The 25,030-nt window shown below is 40.3% G+C and overlaps 1 protein-coding gene across 8 annotated transcripts in view; it reads right to left on the bottom strand.

The window, feature by feature from the left end:
* cacna2d3a (calcium channel, voltage-dependent, alpha 2/delta subunit 3a) overlaps positions 1 to 25,030 on the bottom strand; it is a 343,144-nt gene that overhangs the window by 109,860 nt on the left and 208,254 nt on the right. The gene's annotated exons all lie outside the window — the stretch shown is intronic.

Below are 25,030 nucleotides of genomic sequence, written 5' to 3' on the forward strand. Positions count from 1 at the left end.
TATGCTATTTATAAACCACTATATATATATATATCCTATTCTATATAAATTATTATGTGCATGCTTTTGTTCTTGTGGTAGTCATTAAGCTAAATCTGGGATTTCGGGTACTAAATGTTGTGCCATCTCATTTGTAAAGTTCCCTTAAATCCATGATTCCTTAAATTCTGAGTTGGACCAAATTTTTCCAGATAAATAAAGTAAGTATTAGGGCTGTCTAACCTAACGTGTTAACGCATGCGCTTAGTCACAAACAAATTCTATTAATCGTGTATAAAGGACCGCCAAGACTATTGCTACAAAGTTTTGAGCAAATGAATGACACGCATTTAGAAATTTAACAATATGAGCATTTCATTTCACGGTTATTGTGACCAAAATTATAACGGTTATTATTATCATGGTATTGTTGAATGTTCTCAAAAAGTAGTTATACACACGCTGAAATATTTGAACCAAGTTGTAATAAAAAAATAAAATAAAATAAAACAATAAACAGACACACAAAACATTTTCCTTGGCAAAAGAAACATTACGTTTCACTGAATCAAGTCCACATCAAGTCTCACGTCTGTTGCTTGAGAGGGGAAAGGGCTGTCAAAATGAATAACATTTATTGAGCATGTTGATGTATTTTTAAGTGCACAAATTAAGAACCCCCCTCAAAAATGTTTGGGAAAAAGAAGACAACTTTATTGATTGTTATTTAATGAGATGTCTAGGGGCCCTTAGAAATACCCGGACCCCAGGCAACTGCCTGTGTTTGGCTGATGGTAACCTGCCCCAGGCACAGACCGTCTGTGTATGGATTTTCACGTTTTTCTGGACCTCACTGTCCTAAGAGAGCACTCAGCACAGTCTGTCGGTTCAATGAACACAACCGAATATCTTAGTTGCCCAGACACAATGTATTTATACAAGTTTATGTGGGGGTGGTACGTTTGTAACAAAAAAATATGCTAATATGTCTTGTATTCATGTTTACATTAAAGATCGCTAGCCATTAACAGACTAGCTTGCTTCTTAAAGAAATGAGTCTGTGAGTTTATCGAAATGTGGTTATCAATCTTTTATGGTCATTTTAATTTGAAACAGCGATATTAACTGTCAGTAATCATTAATACCGGTAACTGTTAAATGCATTTAAGTAAATCATTAAAAAATATATATTCCTGGATGACATTCTGGGAATAGAATTGTATTTGTGTCAAAATATTAGGGTCTCTTTGAAATGAAGTACAAAGTGTGTAAGAAAGTAATTTATTGAGTGAAATCAAAATTCTAAAATGCGATTAGTCATGTTTTTAAAAATAATAATCACTTGACAGTACTAATACAATTATGAGTTAAGACAAGCTAGGTAAACTCAACTACAAATACTTACAGTATCTTCCCCATCAATGAACACATAACATATGCATGTATGGTGCACATTTCAGTGAAAGCAAATAAATGTGATGTAAGCTTAGCTAATGTCATAGTTTTCAGCCTCACCATCCTCTATAGCATGTGTAATTCAACCTTTTTGACCCAAGGCACATGTTTTTCATTGAAACAAATCACAAGGCACATCACCAGCAGAAAATATTAAAAAATAAATATTTGTAGCCAACATTGACAAAATAAAGTCGTTCTTATCAGAGTGTCTTGAATGAGAATGAAATAAACACAAAGAAAACAAATTTTATAATCGTTCATATTTCTCCTCACTCAGTGTGAAACCTGGGCCTGTTTGGATGAACACAGAACTGATATCGTGGCAGGAATCGAAGACAGACACACACAAAGCTCTTTCTCAACAGCTCTCAGTCTCTCTATGTTTTTAGTTTTCAAAGCAATCCGGCTAGAAAAGCTCACCTGACAATGGGAGCAATGTTAAAACAGCTTTGGTTGCCAAAATGAGGAACTCCTTGGCAGCAGCCAATCAAAAACTGTCCAAAGGTAGATCAAAAAAAGCTTAGTGCTTTAAATGTAAGGTTTTTTGTCTCAGTTCAGTTAGTTACTCTTGCTTCTGTAAAGTCATGTACTTTCCACCAACTGATGCTGAGCTATAAAGGTCCCTAACACAGTCACGGCATTCAGTGGAGGCTGAAAAGAAATCAAATATCATGTTATCCTCAAGACTTTGTAAATGTTTAACTATTATCTTACACAATGCAGCAGTGTTAACATATTGCCATAGGTTGGCATTTTAACATGTTAGTAGAGTTGCACCTTTGAACCAAATCCATTTATTTTATCTGAGTTGTAAGTAAGTTTTCATTTTGGCCTTGCATTCGTGTTCAGTTCATTGAGATTATGAAGAATATCTTCCAGGTATGCCAGCCTTGCACACTACTCATCACTTGCAAGCAGCGTTGCGTAATCAGATTAGGGTTTTTTTCCTTCACTCTGTTTCGAAAGCCTTTGCTGTGCTGCAATGCCATTAGTGATATTCGGATGTGACCCGAATCATTTCCCCTCCTGTGATTTTTTGGCAATTCCTTGAAAAACAGGACATTTTCTCAATTCACAAAATACACATTGGCTAAGAGTAGAGCAAGTCGACTTATATCAGTAGACTCATCAAGTTGTAATGCAAATGTCTTACTATTTTTTTCCAAAACCAAGCTTTCGATGTCTGTAGGCATGTCATCAATATATCTGGTAATTGTTATCTGATGGCTGTTTCTTTAGCCACTTCAGGTTAGACTATTTCATTTACAATTGCTTTGCAGGTGGGAAGTATTAAAGGTCTACAGAAATGAATTTTTAAAATGTAAACGGGGATAGCAGATCCATGCTATGTGTCATACTTGATCATTTTGTGATATTGCCATATTTTTGCTGAAAGGATTTAGTTGAGAACATCGACGATAAAGTTCGCAACTTTTGGTCGCTGATAAAAAAAGCCTTGCCTGTACCGGAAGTAGCGTGACGTCGCAGGTTGAAAGGCTCCTCACATTTCCCCATTGTTTACACCAGCAGCGAGAGCGATTCGGACCGAGAAAGCAACGATTACCCCATTAATTTGAGCGAGGATGAAAGATTTGTGGATGAGGAACGTGAGAGTGAAGGACTAGAGTGCAGTGCATGACGTATCTTTTTTCGCTCTGACCGTAACTTAGGTACAACGGCTCATTGGATTCCACACTTTCTCCTTTTTCTATTGTGGATCACAGATTTGTATTTTAAACCACCTTGGATACTATATCCTCTTGAAAATGAGAGTCGAGAACGCAAAATGGACATTCACAATGACTTTTATCTCCACGACAATACATAGGCGAAGCACTTTAGCTACGGAGCTAACGTGATAGCATCGGGCTTAACTGCAGATAGAAACAAAAGAAATAAACCTCTGACTGGAAGGATAGACAGAAAATCAACAATACTATTAAACCATGGACCTGTAATTACACGGTTAATGCTTTCCAGCCTGGCGAAGATTAACAATGCTGTTGCTAACGACACCATTGAAGCTAACTTAGCTACGGGACCTCACAGAGCTATGCTAAAAACATTAGCTATCCACCTACGCCAGCCAGCCCTCATCGGCTCATCAACACCCGTGCGCACCTGCGTTCCAGCGATCGACGGAGCGACGAAGGACTTCACCCGATCATCGATGCGGTCGGCGGCTAGCGTCGGATAGCGCGTCTGCTATCCAAGTCAAAGTCCTCCTGGTTGTGTTGCTGCAGCCAGCCGCTGATATACCGATCCCACCTACAGCTTTCTTCTTTGCAGTCTTCAATGTTCATTAAACAAATTGCAAAAGACTCACCAACACAGATGTCCAGAATACTGTGGAATTTTGCGATGAAAACAGAGCTTTTTGTATTGGATACAATGGTGTCCGAATACTTCCGTTTCAACCATTGACGTCACGCGCATACGTCATCATACATAGACGTTTTCAACCGGAAGTTTCGCGGGAAATTTAAAATTGCACTCTATAAGTTAACCCGGCCGTATTGGCATGTGTTGCAATGTTAAGATTTCATCATTGATATATAAACTATCAGACTGCGTGGTCGGTAGTAGTGGCTTTCAGTAGGCCTTTAATGTCTCTGCCACAGTGTTTAACTTGTTTTCAACTTGGCTACAAATTCAGCAACGTGGTAGTGAGCTTTAAAGGGGAACTCACTTTTTTGGAATTGTGCCTGCCATTCACAATCCTTATGTAAGACAAAGACACATATGTTTTTCTTTTTTTATATACATTCTAAATACTAAATAAATGCAAAAAGTCTGTTTACAATGAAGCCAATGGGAGTCACTCTATTCTGCCTATTAAGCCCTTAAAAACCTCCGAACACCTCCATTAGGGGTTTATATACATGATGTAAGTTTATATGTTATGGAGTAACCGGCAAATGTATAATAACATTTATTATTTACATATTTTGATAATTTTAAGCTTACGCTGCACATTAATTAAAAGAACACATCACAACGTTTGCTTTTTTTTCAACTACATCACTGATTACTGTTCACTGCAGACTTAATGACAACCAGCAAACATAATAAAACAACACTGTACAATGTCTGCTGTCATTAGGATGCTGACTGATAGTAATTTGTTGTATTCCCGTTCAGATGAAGAATGACTCAAAATCCTCACGAAGAAAAGGGGGATGGAGTCAAGCGCAGACCAAGGTCTTTTCGTATCGTTCTCGCCATTCCTGGTCTAAATTGGATGCCAAAGTTGACCAACTTGTTGGAATATGTCCTCGATCTTCTACTATCCAGGTTAGAGGCATTATTTATGATCTAAAATACATTTTCACAAGCAGGGAAGCTAAGAAACAGTTGACCAGTCGATATAGGCAACATAGGCACTAGGTTTGTTTTGATACCAATATTTTGGTACCGCTATCATACTTTTTATAATAATGGGGACCACAAAAACATTTTATAATTGGCTTTATTTTAACAGAAAATCTTATGATACAATCAACATACGTTTGTTATTGCAATCAAATAATAACTTGGGCATTAAATAAGATAGTAAACATACTAGACAACTCCTCTTTTAGTAGTAAGTAAGCAAACAAAGGATCATAATTGGTTGCTGACATATGCAGTAACATATTGTGTCATTTCTTATTCTATTATTTTTGTCAAAACTATGAGGGACAAGCGGTATAAAACTGATTATTAATCTACTTGTTCATTTACTGTTAATATCTGATTATTTTCTGTCTTCACATGTCCTATTTGCGCTTCCGTTAAAATGTAATAATCACTTATTCTTCTGTTGTTTGGATAGTTTACATACATTTTTGGTGATACTACAAATTTTGGTATTAATCCAATACCAAGTAATTACAGGGTCATACATTGGTCATAATTTAAATTCTCCTGTGTCCAAAGACATATTTCATGGGTTTATAAACAATAAAAAAGACAAAATATTTAGTGCTAATTAAATTTTTTTGACATATTCATTGTAGTATGGACTACATACGGCTCTTGTACATGGTATCGTTACAGTTGATGTTTGTGTATGTAGATCCACCTATGGCATTGGTTTACATTGAGCACAGAGCCAAGCCAAAATGCAATTATGACATCATCTGCATCCAAGATGGCCGACAGCACTGTCTTTTGTTTGTCTGCTTGTCAAAGTGGTCTGAATTTCTATCTGTTTTAATTTATTTTTTAGCCAATTTAAGTAAATTGTACTAGTTTTAAGCGTAACAATTGATGAATGAAGGCTTACTTCCAAAAAGTGGCATTTCTGACTGCTTTTGTTGGATTTGGAAATCTGGAGGCCTTTGACCTGCTGAAGCCAGGAGATGTTTTGCTAGCTGAAATTTTGGCCTTCCACCTGCCACAGCCCGGATCTATCCTGGCCCCAGCTTGGCCTTCCATTGCCTACAGACTGGGTCTGCTAACTTCATTTTGGCCTTCCACTGCCTACAGACAGGATCTGCTAGCTGCAGACCGGATCTGCTAGCTTCATCCTGGCCTTCCATCTGCCACAGCCTGGATCTGCTAGCTTCATCTTGGCCTTCCATCTGCCACAGCCTGGATCTATCCTAGTCTCAGCTTGGCCTTCCACTACCTACAGTCTGGGTCTGCTAGCTGCATCTTGGCCCTCCATCTGCCACAGCCTGGCTATAGCCTAGCCCCAGCTTGGCCTCTCACTGCCTAAAGACTGGGTCTGCTAGCTTCATCTTGGCCTTCCATCTGCCACAGCCTGGCTCTAACCTAGCCCCAGCTTGGCCTCTCGCTGCCTACAGACTGGGCCTGCTAGCTCATCTTGGCCTTCCATCTGCCACAGCCTGGATCTATCTTAGCCTCAGACTGACTAAGGCTGGGCCTTTGCTAGCCTTAGCTTGGCCTTCCAACTGCTGTAGCCTGGACATCTGAACTTTGAATATTGGACCTGGGCAGGTAGTAAAACAATTTAACAATGACTTTGACAAAAGCTCTGTATTTAATATTAATGCTTTTTCCTGGACTTGTTTTCTGCAATTGTAGTGGGGTACCTGACCAGGTGCTCCACCAACCTTTAACTCTACCGAACGCAATAACAATCACCTGGTCCTACGAAACTACAGCATTTACACAAAGCTTATTGATATCTACATGTGGGTCAGTGCTAAATAATTCTAACCAGCTTCATTTATGGTGTATTTCTGTGTTAAATAGATGTTTTTCTCCTTCTGAAATTACTCATTTTGACATTGTGAAGCCAAGTAATGTTGTCATCGGGTTACCTTGCCACATGAAACGAAACATTTTTATATTGCTCTTACTTCTTCTATCAGGCAATGTGCAACCAAATCCAGGCCCAGCTTTGTACAACATCAGTACTCCTGATGAATTTAGAGCTAGGTCAGGTCTTGGTTTAATTCATTCAAATATTAGAAGTCTACTGCCAAAATTAGACTTAGTCAAAATCTGGATTCAAACAACCAATGCAGACATATTTATCTTATCAGAAACCTGGCTAACCAAAGCAGTCTCTGACAAGGACATTGCTATAAATGGATATAATGTCTTCCGATGCGATCGTCCTCGAAAAGGTGGAGGAGTGGCTATGTATATCAAAAACAAATTTAATGTTACCTTATTATCATCACTGTCAGTCACTAAACAATTTGAACTTCTTGCCCTGCAGCTTGAATTCTCACATGGCCAACCTCTCGCAATTGTAGGCTGTTATAGACCTCCCTCTGCCTCCACTGAAGCCCTTGCCTCGCTTGAATCCTTTATGAGTGGGTTAAAAGCTAGTGAACTTCTCTTGGTTGGTGATTTAAATTTTGACTGGTTGACTTCCTCTTCTGAAAACCTTAAAGCTGTATGCAACTCACTAAACTTAACTCAATTAATCACTTCCCCAACTCGACCCAATACTAAAAACTCCTCAAAATCATCTTTACTTGATCTAATTCTAACCAACGCTCCCCATAAGTACACTGGCACTGGGGTGTTTGCCAATGACTTGAGTGACCATTGTACAATTGCAGCTGTAAGAAACTGCAAGCTACCAAAATCAAAACCCACTATTACATGCAAAAGAAATATTAAAAACTTTTGCCTCCCAGCTTTTATATACGATTTAGCTGCCTTTCAGTGGAACAGAGTTGCTTTAATTGATGATATTGAGATAGCGTTGAAATACTTTTATAATGAATTTCAACGTATAGTCAATAAACATGCTCCGTTTCGAAAACTTAGAGTTAAAGGTCGAAATAATCCCTGGTTTTCCTCTGCAATTGGAAACCTTCTCAAAGAGAGAGACGTTGCTTGGGCCAGGGCTCGAAAAACAAAGACAGAGGCTGACTGGCTTAGCTTCCGCCAGCTTAGAAATAAATGTACTTCGCTTGTTAAGAGGGCCAAGTCTGATTTTTACCTGCATGAATGCAAAAAACATACTAATGATCCCAAAAAGTTTTGGCAAACCATAAAAGCTTCTTTAAATCATGTGACAACAAATGACTTTCCAAGTCCTTTAATTACTCAATCTGGTACTTTGTCTGATAAGACAACTATATCAAATTGTTTTAATGAGTATTTTGTTTCTGCCGGATCCTTGTTTGAGTCGTTGAATCCTCAATTGTCAAATGTTGGTTTAACTAATGTTAATATACCAAATACACCACAGGCTGTAAATAGACGCAGCACCTGCACTTTTGAGTTCACACCTGTATCAATATCCGAGGTAAACAGTGCACTAAAGAGCCTGGACACAACTAAAGCAGCAGGACCTGACCAAATTGAACCCTTTTTCTTAAAATTGGCTGCTGATTTTGTTGCTGAGCCTCTCTCGCATATTTTTAACCTAAGTCTAACAAGTAAAAGCATTCCAAAAATCTGGAAATCGGCCTTTGTTCTTCCCCTGCTAAAAGGGGGTGAACCCACAAATATAAATAATTACAGACCAATTTCTAAATTATGCATTTTAGCAAAATTGTTTGAGAAGATCATCAGTAACCAGCTAGAGGATTTTTTAGAATCAAACAATATTTTATCTCCATTTCAATCTGGTTTTAGAAAACAGCATAGCACTATTACAGCTGCTCTTAAGGTCTTCAATGATTTAATCGAGGCTGTAGACGGCAAGAAATATTGTGTCGCCCTATTTATTGATTTGTCAAAAGCATTTGACACAGTAGACCACAGTCTGTTAATTCAAGCCCTTCATCACGTTGGATTATCTAAAAATGCAGCTGCTTGGTTCACAGACTATCTCTCCAGCAGAACACAATGTGTACAGGTGGCTGGGACCACCTCTTCATTACTGGACATTACCAAAGGCGTTCCACAAGGCTCAGTGCTGGGGCCCATTTTATTTTCTATCTACATAAATAATCTTTGTAATAATTTGTCAAATGCAATGTACCATTTTTATGCAGACGACACCATTATTTATTGCTGTTCAACCTCCATCACTCAGGCTTTTGAGTTTTTACAAGCTGCTTTTGATGTCATCCAGACTCGCTTATTTGATCTTAAATTGGTTTTAAATACAGATAAAAGCAAGGTAATGGTTTTCTCTCATTCAAGGGTGCTACTGGAAAATATTCCAAATATTGTAACATCAAATGGAAACCCTATAGAGCAGGTCTTAAATTACAAGTACTTGGGTTTTACTCTTGATCAGGAGCTTTCATTTAAAGCCCATATTAACAACTTGGTCTCTAAGCTTAGGGTAAAGCTTGGTTTCTTTTTTAGAAATAAAAACTGCTTCTCTCTTAAAGTCAGAAAGAAATTGGTGACAGCAACTATCTTGCCTGTAATTGATTATGGAGACGTGCTTTATTTTAGTGCTTCATCTAAATGCCTCCAGTCCTTGGACACTGTTTTTCATTCAGCACTAAGATTTGTTACTGGCTGTCGTAGTCTCACCCACCATTGTCAACTGTATATGAAGTCAGACTTATCTTCATTGAGTGCACGCAGATACACACATTGGCTGACTTTAATTTATAAGGCTCTTTTAGGTTTAATACCTCCATACTTGTGTACTCTGTTACAAAGAAAAAGCAGCTCTTACGCATTACGTTCTAACAATTTGTATGTTTTAACTGTTCCTCATGTACGGACTGAATTTGGCAAAAGAGCTTTTGGCATTGCTGCCCCTATGGTGTGGAATGAATTGCAGACGAAACTGAAACTTACAGAACTACTTCCATTTGGAGCCTTCCGTTCTGTCCTGAGGGACAAACAGCGAGAGACGTTTGCACAGTGCCTGTGTTTTTAAAGATGTAAATCTCTGTTGTTTTACACTTCTCTTATGTATTTTAAAATGTATGTCTTAATGTATTTATTTTGAAACTGCTCTGTGACATGTGCTGTTGACCTCTTGGCCAGGTCACCCTTGTGAAAGAGATCTTGATCTCAATGGGTTTTCTTATCTGGTTAAATAAAGGTTCTATTGAGGAGCGCTAGCTTGCTGTTAGCGGTTAGCTATGGTATTCTCCGACTGTGTGTGGTGAAGCTATACTTGGGTTGCAATCACGTGACCTAGAGGCACATTTTGGCACTTCCGGGTTTAAGGTGATGGTCTGGAGTCCCATTAAGATACTGTTCATTTACCAGAATCAGTGCAGATTTGGGCGTATCTTGAAAGGTTTAGAGGCAAATAAATAAACGGTCATGACATTTTTTTTTTAAATGGGATGGAGTGGACATACCAAACACTATAAAAATGGGACCCATTACCTCCCTGCTGGGCACTCAACATCAAGGGTTGGAATTGGGGGTTAAATCACCAAAATGATTCCCGGGCACGGCCACCGCTGCTGCCCACTGCTCCCCTCACCACCCAGGGGGTGATCAAGGGTGATGGGTCAAATGCAGAGAATAATTTCGCCACACCTCGTGTGTGTGTGACAATCATTGGCACTTTAAATTTAACTTAATTTATACAATTTTACGAACAATATATTTTTTAATGATTTAAACCATTTATCATTACCAAGCCGTTACTGCTCCCTCCAACCTCACTTCATTTGACACTCACAGTATTTAAAGAAAAGATTGGAAGCACATCAAGTCTTTACATCTGGAGGGGTCCACAAATTAAACATTAATCCGTGAAAGAAAAAGTTGGCCTTATTCGTGTTCCATGCTGCTGTGATCGTGACGCTAATGAGAAAAAGGAATAGTTTGCTTGCAGTTGATTTCCTGCTACAAATATTAGTCTCATTTACAATTCATGTCCGCAATTGTGAAGTTCATATTTTGTCTCATTATTTAGTTATAGATGCCCCTGTTGTTCAGCAATGTTTGCAGTTGATATCAAGATCCCGTATGATGTTAAGTCTACGAGAAATTTACTTATTTAGTTTATTAATACTATTAAAGATATTTTCTTGATGCTAACATATATCACCAAAGACGCTATATTGTGGCCATCCATGTCGAATAAAGCACTTGACGTTCCTGCACAACAACAACTAAGCTTTTAGTTTTTTCTATGAAAATGGACAATGAAAATACAGTGAATTGGACCAGCAATCACAATATTTATCACTAGGACTTAACATGACGTTAGTTTATTTGCACAACCAAGTCTTCGTAGTTATATTTAAACATAGCAACCACAAAAGAACACAAACTAGTGTCATTTCTTGTCCTTTTTTTATGTTTAGTTATGCTGTCAAACTATAATATAATAAAGCTGTCAGGCTTGGGCGAATGAAGGGACTCAGATGCAGAGAGGGGAGGTTCTAAATAAGGCTTTTATTTTGAAAATAACTCTTAACCTCCAGAGCAGAAAATATACAATCACTATGAGGTTCTACTATATCAAAAAACGTTTCCAAAAAGGGAAGAAAAAAAAAATCACTCCAACGGAGGAATAGACAAAAATAAGACAAATATAACTAGCAACGAATCTGCTATAAAAAACTTTAACAAAAAGCGCTCCAAACGGAGGAAGAAATAAAGGACTATCAAAACTTACTACTCTCACAATTATTGTAACATTTATATAAACAAAAATCACTCAAACTTTGAGGAAGGAAATAATTAAAGAAAAATCATAACTCACCACTGCGGTTGAAAAAGGTTAAATAACAAAGGTCGCTCTAAGGGAGGAAAAGGTTAACTCAAAATTACAGCTTGAAAAACGCTGGATAAACATACGTGGTCGTGGGACGAGGCAAGACAAGAACATGAACTAGGACGCAAGACAGGCACGAAGGATCGAGACAATCTGGCACAGAACAAGGGGGGGGATGGGCTTATATGGAACATGAGGGTAATGGGAAACAGGTGGAAACAATCAAGGGTCAGGGATGACGTCAGACTGGTGACACAAGAGGAAGGGCCCGTGATCTGAAACAAGAGGAGATGCTTTTTCAAAATAATACATGCAAATCACAAGACAAAAAACCAAGACAAGACTCTCCTCACCGCGGTGTGACAGTACCCCTCCCTTTAGGGCCGACACCTGACGGCCCAGGCTGTCCGGGGTGGTCTTTATGGAAGTCCTCAATGAGGGTGGAGTCCACAATGTGTCGAGAAGGCACCCACTGTCTCTCTTCCGGTCCATACCCTTCCCAGTCCACCAGATACTGTCTGCCCCGGCCCCTGCTGCGAACTGCTAACAACTTCTTAACTTTGTAAACAGGACCGCCCTCAATCATCTCGGGTGGCGGAGGGGACATGGTGGCTGGAACCAACGGGCTTACTTTAACCGGTTTCACTCGGCTGACGTGGAAGGTTGGGTATACTCTTAGGGACCGGGGCAGACGGAGTCGTACAGCAGAGGGTCCGATGACTCTGGTGATAGGGTATGGACCTATGAATCGGGGTGCTAATTTCTTTGAGGGTACCTTGAGTCGCATATCCTTGGTCGAGAGCCAAACTCTATGCCCTGGCTGATATGCCGGAGCGGGTCTCCTCTTGCGATCTGCAGTCTTCTTTATCCGATCTCTCTGTCAGATCAGCACCAGACGAGCAGCTGCCCAGATGCGTCGGCAACGTCGGACCAGGGCATGTGTCGAGGGGACCGATACTTCCGGCTCATTGTCTGGAAAGACTGGAGGTTGGAAACCATAAGCACTTTTGAACGGAGAGAACCCTGTGGCCGATGTAGGTAATGAATTGTGTGCATACTCAACCCAGACCAGGTGTTTGCTCCATGTAGAGGGATTCTGGGACACCAGGCACCGGAGGTTGGTTTCCAGTATCTGGTTGAGGCGTTCGGTCTGGCCGTTGGCCTCCGGGTGATAGCCTGAGGTCAGGCTGGCCTTAGCTCCTATGAGTCTGCAGAAATCCCTCCAAAACCGTGATACAAACTGGGGCCCCCGGTCAGAGACAATGTCTTTCGGGAAGCCATGAATCTTGAACACATTGCCCATCATGATTTCTGCCGTCTCCTTGGCGGAGGGCAGCTTAGGCAAGGCAATGAATCTCACCATCTTGGTGAAACGGTCTACCACTGTTAGGATGGTGGTGTTACCTTGAGAGACCGGGAGCCCCGTGACGAAGTCCATGGATATGTCGGACCACGGTCTGGAGGGAATAGGTAGGGGCTGCAGTAGACCCATACGGGACCCGGATGATGTTTTGTTCCGGGCACAGACCGAACATCCTTCCACGTACTCCCGAACCTCCGGCTCCATGGATGGCCACCAAAATCACCGGGAGATGGCGAACATCGTTCTCCGAACTCCCGGGTGGCATGAAATCAGGGAGGTGTGAGCCCAATGGATCACCTGTGAGCGCAACCCAGTCAGGAACAAACAAGCGATTACCTGGGCACCCACTAGGTGGCGGGGTTCCACCATTTGCCTGCTTCACCTCATCTTCTATTTGCCAGGTAACCATTCCAACCACACGGGACAGTGGAAGGATAGTTTCTGGTTCCTTGGCAACAAGCTCGGGGTCGAAGCGTCTAGACAGGATGTCTGGCTTGACGTTTTGGGACCCCGGCCTGTAAGATAGAGAGAAAGAGAAGCGGTTAAAAAAGAGTGCCCACCTGGCCTGGCGAGAGTTAAGTCTTTTTGCTTTCTTTATGTATTCTAGATTTTTATGGTCTGTCCAGACAATGAACGGAAGATCGGCCCCCTCAAGCCAGTGTCTCCACTCTTCAAGGGCAAGTTTGACGGCCAACAACTCACGGTTGCCGACGTCATAGTTGCTCTCAGCTTTGGATAAACGTTTGGATAAGAAGGCACAGGGGTGCATCTTGCCATCCTTCTCAGCTCGTTGGGATAGGACGGCTCCGACTCCTTTGTTGGAGGCATCCACTTCTACCACGAACTGGCGTTGTGGGTCTGGCATGGTGAGAATCGGGGCCGACGTAAAACGCTGCTTGAGGTTCTGGAATGCACTTTCAGCTTCTGGAGTCCATCGAAATTGTACCTGAGTGGAAGTGAGGGCATGGAGAGGGGCCGCTATAGCACTAAAACCCCTTATAAAACGCCTATAGAAATTAGCAAATCCTAAGAATTGCTGAACCTTTTTGCGACTATCGGGAGTAGGCCAGTCGGTGACAGCACTTATCTTAGCCGGATCCATCTGGACCTTTTCTGGAGCTACTATAAAACCCAAGAAGGAAATAGTGTTAACATGAAATTCACTTTTCTCTGCTTTGACATATAACTGGTTTTCCAATAGTCTTTTAAGGACCCTAGTCACGTGCACTTGGTGAGTATCAATGTCTGGTGAATAAATTAAAATATCATCCAGGTATACATACACAAATTGATCAAGGAAGTCTCTGAGCACATCATTAATCATAGTTTGAAAAATAGCGGGTGCGTTGGTGAGTCCAAATGGCATAACAAGGTATTCATAGTGTCCACTGGGAGTATTAAAACCAGTCTTCCACTCATCCCCTTCCCTTCTACGGATCAGGTGATAGGCATTACGAAGGTCGAGTTTTGTAAATACCTTAGATTGTTGAAGTTGGTTGAATACTGAAGACATGATAGTGATGTCGTTGAGTGAACTGTAATCGATGCATGGTCTCAAGGATCCATCCTTTTTGCCCACAAAGAAGAATCCAGCACCCGCTGGTGATGAAGAGGGGCGGATCAGCTCCGCTTTTAATGAGGCTGTGAGGTATTCCTTCATGGCCGCTTTCTCTGGACCGGAAACAGAATACAAGCGACCTTTGGGTATGGTGGACCCTGAGATCAAGTCAATGGTGCAGTCGTATGGACGGTGCGAAGGAAGAGACATGGCTTTGGTTTTACTGAAAACCTCTCATAGCTGGTGGTAGCATGAGGGTACCGAGTTCAGGTCCGGGTACTCGGATTCTGTGGTGGGGTTTGCAGAGAACAGATTAAGTTGCGCTACACTTTTCTTTTGGGTATCGCCGATAAAACAGTCATTATTACAGTCCTTCCCCCATGCTTTAATTTCTCCTGTTCTCCAGTCTATCTGGGGGTTATGTTGAATCAGCCATGGTAGTCCCAAAATCAATGTGTGTGAGGCGGCTTTGAATAGATACAAGCGAATCTTTTCCTCATGGTTTTCTATGGATATGCGTATTGGTTCTGTGGCGTGGGAAATCATAAACAATTCCTTCCCATCAAGAGCTTTTGCTCTAATGGGTCGAGCTAACGGTTCGGATCTGATCCCTAATTTTGCAGCTAAAGACCAGTCCATCAAACTCTCGTCTGCCCCTGAGTCAATAAGCGCCCCAATGTTTGTGACTGTGTGATGTTTTACCTGGATCCTGGTGAGGGTACGCTTAATGGGAGTGGTAGAAATATGTTGACTCACTCCGATGGGTCGTTTCTTAGGGCAGGTGGCGACGAGGTGGCCCGGCTCTCCGCAGTAGAAGCACCTTCCTTCCAGCTGTCGTCTCTCCCCAGCTGCATTGGATCCTCACCTTCCGCCTGGGGGTTTAGGTGACTTGACTCCGATGAAGCGGTGTAAAGATCCGGACCGTGATGCGTCTGATTTTGTGCCGCTCCTCCCGTAGTGGTGGTTCGTGCGCCCCGATGTCGTCTGAGCTGCGTCAGTCAGTTGTTGGTACGAATGGCGAGCGCAATGAGCTCGTCCAACCCAGCTGGTAAGTCTAGTGGTACAAGTAGATCTTGAATATGTATGGCCAAGCCTTTCAAAAAAGTATCAAAGAGCAGCAGAGTTCCACCCGCTCTCAGCCGCTAGCGTGCGGAATCGAATGGCATAGTCACAAACCGAGTCTCGACCTTGCCTCAGTCTGCTCAACTCCTGTGCCTTCTCTCGGTTATCTGTGACAGGATCAAATGTCATTCGAAGTGCCGTCTGGAAATCTGTGAGGGAGTTGCAGATGGCTGAACTTCGGTCCCATTCGACGGAAGCCCATGCTTTGGCTCTACCCTTTCAAGTGGGAGATCATAAAAGCGATCTTCGCTTGTTCAGTGGGGAAGGCGTGAGGATTAAATTCAAAATGGATAGAACAATCTATCATGAATGTTTTGCTTTGTCCGGTTTCACCTGAATAGGATGCTGGAGGTGCCAGTTTACTTCCGGCTCCGGCGAATGACATAGGCGGTAGGTGGGCAGGTATGGGTGCCGATGCGGCGGTTGGAGGAAGTTGCCGGGCCATCTCCTGCAGCTGGGTGGTTAGTCGGGCCATGTGTTCGGCCATCGCCGTCTGGAAATCCTCTTGGCGTGAGAGACGGGTTGCCTGATCCTGGAGGGCGGCGGAAATTTGTCCTTTCTCTGCTGAGTCCATACTGGCCAGATTGTAATGTCAGGCTTGGGCGAATGAAGGGACTCAGATGCAGAGAGGGGAGGTTCTAAATAAGGCTTTTATTTTGAAAATAACTCTTAACCTCCAGAGCAGAAAATATACAATCACTATGAGGTTCTACTATATCAAAAAACGTTTCCAAAAAGGGAAAAAAACAAAAATCACTCCAACGGAGGAATAGACAAAAATAAGACAAATATAACTAGCAACGAATCTGCTATAAAAAACTTTAACAAAAAGCGCTCCAAACGGAAGAAGAAATAAAGGACTATCAAAACTTACTACTCTCACAATTATTCTAACATTTATATAAACAAAAATCACTCAAACTTTGAGGAAGGAAATAATTAAAGAAAAATCATAACTCACCAGTGCGGTTGAAAAAGGTTAAATAACAAAGGTCGCTCTAAGGGAGGAAAAGGTTAACTCAAAATTACAGCTTGAAAAACGCTGGATAAACATACATGGTCGTGGGACGAGGCAAGACAAGAACATGAACTACGATGCAAGACAGGCACGAAGGATCGAGACAATCTGGCACAGAACAAGGTAGGGATGATGTTTGATAAGGAATTATCGAGTTCGAGCCTATTATCGAATCCTCTTATCGAACCGATTCCTTATCGATTCTCTTATTGAGTCCAGATAGGTTGTTGTTTATGGAAAAAAACACAATATTTGGTTTAACAAAAGCTCACTTTTATTATAAAAAATAAAATCTAATAAATAAATAAATATTGACTATTACCCACCTAAAAAAATAAAATAAAATAAATAAATATTGACTGTTGTTATCCAAAGTATATTAAGTGGGATTTTTCAGAGAAACAAATATATACAGTAACACAAAAACAACCTGTCTCTGTGATCACTATAGGTGTATAAATAATAATATAGTGTTAAATAAAATCAGTCCCTTGGGCACAAAACTGAAAATAATACAGCTCTCCAAAAAGTGCACTTCTGCTGCTATTTGACATAACTGTTTGTTATGATGCTTTGACATTTTTGCACTTTATTTCTTTATTGAAAGAAAATTCTATGAAGAGAAAAGTTCTTTGCAAATGTGGTTACAATGCTAAAAAATGAAAAGTTAAAGCTAAAAAAAAAATACACTTTATTGAGTTAACATTATTTCTTTATAGGGGGAAACATGTTATGAGCGAGAGAATATAACAACTACACTACCCAGCATGCAACGGGAGTTACGAGCATGCGCGGTAGCCCCGAAAAGTGTTGCATGTTGCCACGCTGTGAAAGTAAACATCAAGAACTCAGCCAACACGCCTCGTCTGCATTATTTATAATTAGACCGACAACACATCTACAGTGTGATTTTCTTTTGTTTACAAGGAAAGAAAAACACAAGTTAAAAAAGGGAGATATGTTGTATATATATGTATGTGCTGCGGTTGTTTTAAGAACGTTGCGACAGCTGCCGTAAAGGAGGTGCGTTGCTAGCCTGGTTGCTATGTTTCCGGTTGGTCGTAAAAGTGTTCGTCATGTGTTTTACCCTGCTAAAATCTCTCAGTAAAGTTATTCGATGGATGATAGCTTTTGTTTTGAACTTTATTACACCTTGGAGCGCTTTTTCCCTACCATTGTTTTCCTGCTTTCGCTATCTGCGCCTAATGACTGAGCTACGTGACGTCAATTCTTGTGATGTCCCACGGAGCATTTCTGGTCGGGACGGGATTCGAATAAAGAATCAACTCTTTTCCTTTACTATAGTGGTCTCGATAACGGGTACCGGTTCTCAAAAAGGGTTTCGAGTCCGAGGACTCGGTTCTTTTCTTATCAAACAACCGGGAAAACCGGTTTCGAGTATCATCCCTAGAACAAGGTAAACTCAATTACAATCCAACATTTCTCAGACAAATCAAATGTTTGAACTAGGGATGTCCGATAATATCGGCCTTATCGGCCGATAAATGTGTTAAAATGTAATATCGGAAATTATTGGTATCGTTTTTTTTTATTATCTGTATCGTTTTTTGGGGGTTTTTTTGGGGGGGTTTTTTTTTGTTAAATCAACATAAAAAACACAAGATACACTTACAATTAGTGCACCAACCCAAAAAACCTCCCCCCCCCCATTTCTTTCTGTTATCAATATTCTGGTTCCTACATTATATATCAATATATATCAATACAGTCTGCAAGGGATACAGTCTGTAAGCACACATGATTGTGCGTGCTGCTGGTCCACTAATAGTACTAACCTTTAACAGTTAATTTTACTCATTTTCATTAATTACTAGTTTCTATGTAACTGTTTTTATATTGTTTTACTTTCTTTTTTATTCAAGAAAATGTTTTTAATTTAGTTATCTTATTTTATTTTATTTTTTAAAAAGTACCTTATCTTCACCATACATGGTTGTCCAAATTAGGCATAATAATGTGTTAATTCCACGACTGCATATATCGGTTGATATCGGTATCGGTTGATATCAGTATCGGTAATTAAAGAGTTGGACAATATCGGAATATCGGATATCGGCAAAAAGCCATTATCGGACATCCCTAGTTTGAACAAATATTTTACAAAGCGATTGCTGCAGACATGAGCATGGTCAGATTGTAGTCAAAAAGATTATTTTTAGTAGCCATTTCCTTTGATGCACATTCATTTTTTTTCTTGACTTTATTACCTTCATGAACCACTTCTTTGGGGACTCTATGAAAGCTTTTTCCTATCTCTCTATTTGAACGACTGAAACACCCAAGAACAGAAAAGCAATACGGCATTTTCTGCTCAAACTCTACACATACTGCCACTTGTTTTAATGCTACACTCAAGCTGCTTGACCTTTGTGTGAATTAAGCCACATAGAAGAAAAACATATGACGTCATGTGCAACCCAGCTATTCCTCATTCTGCAGGGGTGACACTTGTAAGAAACGTAGTTTATTTGTGGAGGCGAGGATTAGTGATATAGAAGAAGATCAAACACTACTGACTGCGGATGGACATTATCCGCTAGCTAGCTAACGGCAAACAAGAGCAAGAGCTAAGCACGAAAAATGATAGCAAAGAATCAGTTACTGAAGTAAATATTAATAACACAGAAATTATAATGAACATTATTGCACCACAATTCGAGCAATAAATACCAATAGAAATAGCACTATTGATAATGAATAATAATAATAATAATAATAATAGTAATAATAATGACTTATATAATCAACAATACAATTGTTTCAAATGCAACAATACATATATGCAATGAAAACTTGAATTACAAAAAGAAATGGAGGGGAAAAAGAGAAGCAAACTATATTAACCTTGTACATTGTTAAGTAAAAATACTGATAAGCTTCATCATTGTGCCGTGTTTTACACAGTTTCCCCTAGGGTGAGTGTTAATATATGTGTGATGAAACGTGTTTATATGCATGAGTGTTTGTATGCATATGTGCTTGTATACAGTATGTAGAGTATGTGGAGTATGTGTATATGAGATTTATGTACCGTGTGTTTGTGTGTGTGTGTATGTGTGTACTGTATATGTGTATGTATGTGGGAGCTAATGTACCTATGTATGTGCGCAAGTACCTATGTGTGCGCATATGTATGTATAAATGAATGTACGTATGTATATATATGCGTATATGTATGAATAGTTGTGTGTTTGTGTGTCTGAATGTGTGCTTTTACAGTATGCACAATATATTTGTCTCAGTTTTTGTGGGAGCTAAAGTACGGTGCCAGCCACCCATAGAATTCAACCCAAAACAGCAGGTGCGGTGCCCAGGGAACAAGGGACCACCGGCCCCACGCAGTCAGGCCGGCCAATGACAGGACTCCCACCGTGCCGCCCGGCAGTCCAGCGGAAAGCCGTAGACAGATGCACCCAGCAGAGGGCAAGGCACAGAAAAAGCCAGGGACAGCCAGCCCCCAAGCCAGCGAGAGACCACACGCCAAGCGAGCAGAAAGACGGGACGCCCCGCCCCAAGGGGCCCAGAGACTCCTCGCAGCCGGGCGGGAAGACCGCTGCGCCCCAAAAGCAACCGGGCACCCACAAGCCAGACCCCCCCACCCAAGCCGGCAGCCGCAGGAACGCCCAGCACGAGGCCACGGGTACCACCCACCCCACTTGCAGGGACCCCAACGATGGAGATGAAATATCCAGCAGCTGCCCTGGCAGATCCCTCCCCTGAGGAAAAATGAAGAAAAAAGCAAAGGAAAAAAAAATAACAGGAGATCACAGACACACTGAAACACAAAGTCACTACCTCAGCAGCTGTCCGCCATGCAACACTGCAGAATACCACGCACCGCACCAAAGTGGCATGATAGACACGGGGACTGGAATCAGCAGGCCCCAACCAAGACCATTCTTCCTTTTCTATCTCCAAACTGCTTCTGTGTGCGTTGCCTAACATACGCTTCTGCTCGTTTTACTATACTATACTATACCGGTATTTTTCAGAAGCAGTATCGTACCGTTTTTAATTAATTAGTACCGCAGTACTTTATTAGTATCAGTATTATCGTACAACCCTCATAGGCACACAACCGGGTGATCACGGGACCACAATAAATATTTTTTTCTGCCTTAGCTCTTATAATAACAATATCACAAATACTTGGTTGATATTCATATATTGGGGTATATATTGGGGGTATTGTTAGCAGTTTTGGATGGTTATTTATTGGGTTTTATGGGCGGAATAGAGGACATTTATTTACGATTACACCAGACAATATCTCACGGCACACACAGTGGTTGAAAAACACTGCTCTGAAGTCTCTGAAGTCTTCACTCTTAATTTGGATAGCTGCAACCTTTTCTCTTGACTTTCAATTTACCCTAATAGAAAACATCAGTGTTTACGTGTATTAATTTTTTTAACATATACAATATATATCCCTAATTTTCAGCATCCAAGATCATCATTCCACCCACACTATTCGTACCAGACTATTATGTATCTCCACCTCGACTTTCCACACCCTCTATAATCATTTTTTCAGGTCTTTGGCTCTACAGGGAGGAGGAATGGCTCTCAGCACTCAGTAGGAGGCCTAAGCTGTGTGAAGTCCCTATCAGTGTTTGCTCATTTAAGCACATGTGCACACAAACACACACCCACATGCACTAACTGTAACATATACAGTAAATGCATCAAAACGACCTCCAGCATCCTTGATCCAGCTCAAAATGGCAAAAGGCACATCCTTTCATTTAGTGTGGAGGAAAAGGTTAATCACTTCCAGGAAAAGGCTGCCCCCTGGAGCACAACAAACGTTACCCGCTGCAGTTGAGTGTTACAGAAGAATAGCACTTGTACTTGCACATTTGAGCTAAGATTCAAATGATGGTCCCAAAACAGGGGGTCATAATCAATTCACATCAGAAAATGTGCTATTATGTGCATGCAGTGTTCTGGGTTGCACAGCTGGCTATGAAATATGCATTGGGCATCAAACCATCTGATGCTACATACATTTCATGAGTACAAATGACCAAAGCACTAATGCACTGGTTATGTATGAGGCAGATGTTAACTATAATAGAAAGTGACAAGATTTTGGTTGCCACATTAACACACAAAACTTACGGTAACACTTTAGTATGGGGAACATATTCACCATTAATTAGTTGCTTATTAAAGTAACAAAGTCTTAATTTAGAGTTATTTGGACACTAGGGGAACATATAAGGGTTAGGGTTACTAATAAGCAATAATTCTGAGGTTATTGAGGGAAGACTCTTACTCAATGGCTTACTGGTTATATAATAAGGCCATGCAGAACAAGGGATTAGTACGTACTTAATAATGACTAATTAAGAGCCAATATGTTACTAATTTGCATGTTAATAAGCAACTAATTAATGGTGAATATGTGTTGCCCATACTAAAGTGTTACCAAACTTACTGTTCAACAACACATTCATATGATTCAGAGTTGTATAAAGTGTTCCATATAATTTTGAAAAAAATCTAAATGTACTAAATGTAACTGTAAATACTCAAAGTCAAACAGCAGTTGTGTTTCGATAACAAAAAAATCTTATTGCAATAATGTAACTCTGCTTGATGGAATCCCCACAAATTCATACATAAGTAGGGCTGGAAAGGAAGAAATGCAGTAATTGTTTTTCTAAGTCCAAACTCAGACTGTACCAAACAATTATTTCTTGACTCGATTAAGCTATCGATTTCTTTCTCGATTAATCGATTAATCAGTGGGTTGAATTTATTTTTGTAACAAACTGTTCCAACTATTTTCTTTATTGTAGAAACTTTGAATGAGTTGTTTGGTCGGGGAGTCAAAATAAAATTACTTAAGTAATTGTTTTACTTCCTCCACAATCCTGGAGAATCGCCCTTGATGTCATTATAAGTGTTCGTGCATTACAGTGTGATACTGTAAAAAGTTATTTATAATTTGCAGGTTACAGATCACTTTAAAAAGACATGTTTTCTTTGGTGGCATCTAAGGGTGTTCTGATCAGGGTTTTATGCTGCTAATTCTGATACTGATCGTCCATAAGTGAGATCAGCTGGATAAGATCACATGTATTAACAGCGAACTGTATTATTAATTTATGCTGAGCGCTATTGATATGATCTGAAAAAGGAATACAAAAATAACCTTTCTTTTTGGGACGTGAACTTATAGTGGTACTGATATGAATACATGGTACTAACATATTTATGATCACTAAAAGGTTTTGCATTTTTATTTTTAATCACAGTTATAATCAGCAGAAACACACATGAAGGCATTGTAACAGTATCAACTAAAACTAAGCTAATTAATTATTCTCTTTTATTTCATACAATCGTTTAACCAATATAAAGTTTAAGTTATTCTGTGTCCACAAATTTAGCCACTGCATTTTTAAACATTAACAAAAACAACACAAAACGCAATTAGCAAAAATACAACATCAATCTAATCACTAGAATCACTCATACCCTACTACCTTTGGTATCAACAGTATCAATGTAAAGCTAAATCCACCGTTTTCTGCAATCACCTGGCACACAAGTTGCATCTGTTGTTGTAATATCATTCTGCAGCTAGACTCTTGTTAATCTATTTGTAAATTTCCTGTGCTTCAATCTACAAGTCTGTTAACATGAACTAAGCAATTACCGTACATTTTGCAGTGTATGCTACTACTTTTTTTCTACGCTTCAAACCTTGCAGTTTATAACATGGTGCAGAAAATGTAGGTATTTTTCTTCGCTAATAGCCATAATGTTTTGAACTCAACAAATGGTTTTCGACATACACTGAAAAGGTGTGTTATTGTTTGTGGTGTGGCACCATCTATTGGACGAGTTCGCTCACTGCAGATGCTGCGGGGTGAAGGTCTTCGGCATTTCCTTTTTTTATTGATTTTAACTAAAAAAAACTAGTGTCGTTCTGTCTTGTAGTTCTCCATAGCGTTTCTATTCATATGGATTCATATTTCATCACTCCAAGCAACGTTTGTAGGTTTTACAATCTAACTAAAACTATTCATACATAATAAATTGTCCCATCTGTGGTGTTTTCATGCATATTTGTACATGCTATCCTAATGTAATCAAGCTCGGGTCATTAGCATTAGCTATTATGCTAACATGTTTACGAGTGCCTGTGTTAGTATTGTCAACATACAATGGTATTCTGTTTGTATTGTTCCAGTTTCCTAAATTCACCAAAACGTCACCGTGGGATTATTGAGTCTGCATAACTGACTGAAAACTTAGCTTCTGCTGCTAGTGGATCCATGAAATTGACTTCTGTTCTGTTTGATCAGCTGTTTTACTTATCTTTCTGTGTAAATAAATAATTTCACAACGTATATATATGTATCTGTGCCTTATAGTCCGGTGCGGCAAATATATGGAAAAATATTTTTTTCTTCTACAATTTAGTGGGTGCGGCTTACTAACCGGTGCACTCTATATTACGGAAAATACGGTACTCTTTTGTTGTTAGCATGTTTCCTTTGCGTGGCGAAGTTGGTAGAGTGGCTGTGCCAGCAATCGGACGGTTGCTGGTTACTGGGGTTCAATCCCCACCTTCTACCATCCTAGTCACGTCCGTTGTGTCCTTGGGCAAGACACTTCACCCTTGCTCCTGATGGGTGCTGGTAGCGCCTTGCATGGCAGCTCCCTCCATCAGTGTGTGAATGTGTGTGTGAATGGGTGAATGTGGAAATACTGTCAAAGCGCTTTGAGTACCTTGAAGGTAGAAAAGCGCTATACAAGTATAACCCATTTGTCATTTATTTAGTCTGCTGCTTTCTTGTTTGGTGTGTGGTGCGCAACATTAATGCTGCCACAACGACGACTCTTGCTAGCCTACTGCCTTCGGTAATGGCACCATTCCCAAATTATGTCGGCTCTATTGATAACCTCACCAACAACTTTAACGACGCCCTGCGCAACACCATTGATAGTGTAGCACCGCTAAAGCTAAAAGGGGCCCCTAAAAGGCGCACCCCATGGTTTACAGAAGAAACTAGAGCTCATAAATTATCATGTAGAAAGCTGGAACGTAAATGGCGCGCGACTAAACTTGAGGTTTTCCATCAAGCATGGAGTGATAGTTTAATAACTTATAAACGCATGCTTACCTTAGCTAAAGCTAAATATTACTCAAATCTCATCCACCTCAACAAAAACGATCCTAAATTTTTGTTTAGTACAGTAGCATCGCTAACCCAACAAAGGACTCTTCCCAGTAGCTCCACCCACTCGGCAGATGACTTCATGAATTTCTTTAATAAGAAAATTGAAGTCATTAGAAAGGAGATTAAAGACAACGCATCCCAGCTACAACTGGGTTCTATTAACACAAATACGACTGTATATACGACGGATACCGCCCTCCAAAATAGTTTCTCTCTCTTTGATGAAATAACATTAGAGGAATTG

The sequence above is a fragment of the Entelurus aequoreus genome, linkage group LG07, assembly GCF_033978785.1.
Source record: "Entelurus aequoreus isolate RoL-2023_Sb linkage group LG07, RoL_Eaeq_v1.1, whole genome shotgun sequence".
Lineage (NCBI taxonomy): Eukaryota > Metazoa > Chordata > Actinopteri > Syngnathiformes > Syngnathidae > Entelurus > Entelurus aequoreus.